General features: G+C 34.0%; 1 pseudogene; it reads right to left on the bottom strand.

Annotated features, from left to right (window-relative positions):
- Window positions 1–5,350: 5,350 nt before the first annotated feature.
- LOC112479351 lies at window positions 5,351–5,459 on the bottom strand (annotated as a pseudogene).
- Between the last annotated feature and the right edge of the window lie 48 nt (window positions 5,460–5,507).

Genomic DNA, 5,507 nt, shown 5'->3' with positions numbered 1-5,507 from the left:
ACTTGTAAGTAAGGTGAGACAATAGCTGGGGCAATCATAGGACTTACTTTATTTGTCTATTATCTCTCAAGGATCATTGATCTTTGTTGCCTGATGTCCAATGTCTTGAAAACTTGTTTTATACATTTTATGTATTTGTTTTGTTTTGTTTGGGGTTGCGCGTGTATGTGTTTTTGTTTCAAGCAGGAGGCCAAATCCAGTTCCGTTTATTCTATCTTAGCCAGAAGTAATTCTGGGTGACAGGCGATGTTATTGACCATCATTAGTTATTCTGATGACAATTCAACATGTTTTAAAACACGAATCTGAAGATTTTCTGGAACTTTTCACAGAACATCCTAAAATATATAAGAAAACTGGTTGGAACTTTTTCTTATGTTAGCTCCAAAATTTATAGTGTCATTAAAATGTTAAAGCAAAATAACACAGAAACAAATAGCTAACTCTTGTTCCAATTTAACAATCTCTGCAAACACTAATGTAACTTCTCTCTCAAGGGTTTAGTTAAAAGGAATGCCTGTTAGATTTATTTCATTGTCAGGAAAGAAAGACGTCATTATGGCTTAAAAATTACCCAAGTCTTTCTTTGATTTAATCTTAATCGATAAAAACAGATCTAGGTTTTGAAGACTATTATGCTGAATGTAACAAACTTATTATTGATATTGGTGACTAAATATTTACCCCAATGCCTGGAGGATGAATACACAAAGCTAATTTACCACCATATGTTATTACCTGAAAATATGTCTTTCATGTAGTGTAGTCTAAAAATATTACCTTAGTAATCTGAAACTAATGGCTTTTAAAAGAAAAGATGAAGAAAGCCATGTAAATACTTGTACATTTTCCATATGTAATTTTTTTAAAGGGCGGGGTTTTTTTGGTTGTATTATTCTCTGATTCTATGAGATATTTATCATATATCAGCTATTTTCCCTTACTTTCTTTCCCCAACCTTTCAGTTTTCAAGAGCATCTAATATGAATAATGCCAGTGCCCTAAATTCCTGTGTTAATGGTGATGTCTGAACAGTCTCTGGAGTAAATCGCTTAATGACCATTCAACTTGCTTCTTCTGGACAGACAGTCCTTGTTTCTCAGTAATCTCAGTTTTAAAAATTAATTTCCCAAATTCTTCAAATCTACATGTATGTAATATATAAATATAATATGTATATTTATGTTCAAATATGTTATATATGTACAAATGTATATTGTATATTAGATTTGAAGAGTATGTATGTATATATATATGTGTGTATGTACGTATACATACACTTTTTGGGGGCTTGGATTTTAAGATGAGTTAAAGAAGAGGAAAAATAATATCCTTAAGTTTGGAGGAACAAAAAGCTGTTCTTACTCCCTCAGATGAAGGAGAAAACACAAATTTATCAGATGCTGAGTTCTTTCTGTTTTCCATCCTTTCGAAGCCAAAAGAGACGCCCTACAAGTGACCATGATGACAGACTTCATGAGCCACTGACCCTCTCCACCTTCTTTCTATAGATCTTAACAGAACGTAGTCCCCTTGTTTAGAGTTTTATACTTCAATTTACAAAACCCTAACTGACTTCAGAATCTCACACGCCTCTCTGGTGCTGGAACATGCTCAGGTTTGGCCATCCCCAGTCCCTGAACTGGCTCCCCTAGTGCTTTGCATCATTTGTAACCTTTGACTTGTACTTGACTTGGCTGATTCTGTGCCCACTTTTAGCTTCTGAGGGCTGATATTAGCTACTGTCTTGATTTTCACTTTGACCTTCTTACATGTTGACACTGAGAGGAATAAATCACCCCATGACAATTTGTCCCTCAGTTTCCTGAATTCTTTCATATAATTTATTTTCAATTTCCTAGTTTCTATTTCTACTACGTGGCACTGGTACACCAAATATGCTCATTTTTTTCTTTTGCATTTCAGTACCCTGCTTTGGGAAATGTACAGCCGAAGGAATATAAGCAAATGGCCAAGAAGGCAGGAAAAATGAGAAAGAGAAAAGCTGAAGCATTTCCAGGTAGAATCGGCCTGCTCACTAACCTGTTTTATCTTTACCTTTTGCCATTAAAAGGGGTGAGAGAGGGATGTGAGGATAGAGAAAATAGTGTGGAAATTAAATTGAGGTAGGAATTATGAGAAGCAAAAGAATAGATTCTAAATATTTCACAGAGAAACAGTAAAAAATTGAATCAATTGAAGGGGAGGAGAAAGGAGAATTGGTGAAGAATGAAAGAAGATACAAATATATATATCTAGCTAGGGAGCTGGATGTGACAGGATTTTTTTTCACAGTAAAAAAAGCATGTTTTACTGGGACCAGATTTTGTCCATGTTAAGGATATTTCAGCAGTTAGTTCTGTGAAATGTCTGGCAGTACTTTTTCTTTCTTTTTCCATAGAAATGTTTCTATAGATGTGTAGGTTTGCTATAAACTGCTTTCACCAGCAAAGGATCTCTCCTCCAAAACTTTCCAAGGTGCCACACTTAAAAACTCTATGTATGAAAACATGGTAAACATGAGGACATTGTTATAAGCTATTTTAATTGGGCAGAGTAAAGGAAGCTGAGACAGGTGCAGGAAGTTGAGCATAGATGTTGCACACATTTTATGTAAGACAGAGCCTAAATGTAACGTCTTTCACAGAGTGCTGCATGCCAACAAAAGGAAGATTCGTAGACCAATTATTGTAAGAAATCACACATATCAAGCTAGATCTTGCAGTCCATATGTATGCAAAACACTGATCAAAGTGATGGGAGTCTGGTTTTGTAGACATGGCAATATCATACACAATTGATATTTATTTACCTCCCTAGCTGCCTCATAAATAGGATGCATTATAAAATCAGTTGTGGCTTCCTGTGGCATCTGATTTCCTAGTTTAAATCTTCTCCTACTGTCTCCTCTGCTTTGCCAGCTGATTTATGAGAAAACGGATGGGCTACACTTATGTCATCAAAAATACCCATGTTATTTATTTATATCCTTCATTTAGGAATTAGTCAGTTAAATCACCATAGTATTTAAAAGTTCATGCCATCTATCTATATTAATTTCAAGGGTTTTTTTCTAAAGAGAAAGAGACATCTTCCATTGCTCTGTCTCTACTGGGACAATAATAGAGCTACTTACTAAGTTTTCTTTCTCTTCTTATAATTAATGAACTAGGCTTCTTCTGCCAGGATGAGGAGGGTAAATCAGATTGGGAAGAGTTTACTAGCTATTAGCAAGATCACATGTCAGTTAGTTAAATCTTAAAGAAAGTTACATAGGCTTGCGATTGCCTATTTCTGTATTGTAGACACAATAGGAAATAAAGTTAAATATAGTCAATGCTAACTCCACCACTTAACATCTTAAATATTTCTCTTCTTTCTTGTCATTGACCACCATTGACTCAGAGCTAACATCAAATGTGGCGACAAGGTTCAGACACACGGAGAATCAGAGAAAACATTGAAGTCTTTCCAGTTTTAAAAGACCAGGTCTGAGGACAGGGGAGTGCACATGTTGTTAGCTATGCTAGTTGCTTGTACTTTTTGAGCATATTTTAAGCAAGTGTCTCTTGAACATTCTCTCTCATCTATCTATCTATCTATCTATCTATCTATCTATCTATCTATCATCTATCATCTATCATCATCTATCATCTATCTATCTACACATATATATATACACACACACATATATATACACGTATATAACTTTTGTTAAGTATTTTTAAAAAAAGATGAAGATTTTCTGTACCTTTTATTGATGTCCAAAACTATTCAAGAACACTAGTTGGAAATTTTTCTAAAGTTGGTCCAATTAATTGGGATAAGCTATTGACACTCCCAATTTTGCAGTGTGGTTAAAATTTTACAGATAGTTTTGTTGACTTGTATGCACATGGGCACACACACATATTTTTCATTGTCAGAGGCAAAATGAAATAACATTTTAATAAGTATCAGGAAATACAAACTCAAGACCTGACTTTGACATCAGCATGTGGAGCTGAGCCAGTCACTTAACTTCTCTAGACTTTGGTCTCCTAGGCTACAAAATGAGTAGATGGAGTCTAGCCGAGGCAGGTAGTTAGTAATGTTGGACCAATAAGACCCTTCCCTTCAAGGTCTCTGATGGGAAACTTGATTATAAATCCTTCCTAAGCACCTCTTATGCCACAAGCATTCCATGAGAGGAGGGAGATATCTCTAGGAGAATTATTTTATTTTTATTTCTACTTGTCTTCCCATGAAATGTTTGTCCAGATCCCAAGCATCGCTTTTCTCTAATCAGACTTAAAATAATGAATATTTGGCTACAATATATACCTCCTGAAAAATTACAACCTATAGAAAAAAATTTCTGAATTTCATAGAACATTGTTTTTGACATTTCTTAAATGAGAGAAAAAAATTTCAATATTTGAAGACTTGACAGAAAAAAAATTCAAGTATATTTAGGGTTTTTTTTTTCTTGGTCTTGATCTTGCTGTCTTTGTTTTGAGTCTAAATGCAAATTAATTTGCCAACAAATTCAGAGTACCAACACTGATCACACACTTAAAAAATTCATATCTAGAGAACATTGACTCTTACCTGGGTAGTTGTAGTTGACATATTGTCTCTCATTTTTCTCTTTCTATAGTGGTAGTGTCTTAAGTGGAGTTTGTATTTATCTCTGTATGAAGCTGGATTTCACTTTATTTTCTCTTTATGATCTTATCGTATCATTTATAAACACTTTATCTATTACAGAAAATAAATGAAATTTCAGGCTTTTGATGAAATGTCATGTTGAAATGGATAGTCCAAAAATCTATATTTAGATGACTGACTCCTGTTTGAAGAAGACATGATAAATGTTCCATGCATATAAACTGAAGGATGATGGATTTAATGATCATACCCTAACTGGAGAATGCTATTTTGGAATAATTAAATGTTCCATCATTTGCAAGTCTAAATAGTCCATTGTTAGTTCCCGTTTTTTGTCTGTCAACAGATCCTTCCATTTTCTAAAGGAAATTTATCATTAAAACAATGGAACTGATAGCAACATTCCATGAGAGTGTGTTAGCAATAGCACATTTCATGGGACTCTAATTCATAGCTATAGTTTAGGAAAACTTAATTTATGTATGACTCTGCTTCATAAATGACAAACATGACAAGCATTGTTTAAAAGCTACTGGTACATATTAATCTTCAGGAACTGAAGAAATCCTCTGCTTAAAGAGGTGACTAAACCTTTTGTCAGATAAAAAATCTCATGGAATAGAAAAACTCTCAAAAAGTATTTTATAATTAAATAATAGTAATTTTATTTTTATTATTTTTATTTTATTTTTTTTTTTTACGCCTATAGCACTTGGTATTCATAGGTGGTCTCCCATCCAAGTACTAACCGGGCCCAACCCTGCTTAGCTTCCGAGATCAGGCGTGTTCAGGGTGGCATGACTGTAGAAAAATAATAGTAATTTTATGATTTTCTTGTTGACCCTTATATCTTAGAA

The sequence above is a fragment of the Pteropus alecto genome, unplaced genomic scaffold (assembly GCF_000325575.1).
Source record: "Pteropus alecto unplaced genomic scaffold, ASM32557v1 scaffold204, whole genome shotgun sequence".
NCBI lineage: Eukaryota > Metazoa > Chordata > Mammalia > Chiroptera > Pteropodidae > Pteropus > Pteropus alecto.
This window is presented reverse-complemented; position numbering and strand designations above follow the sequence as displayed.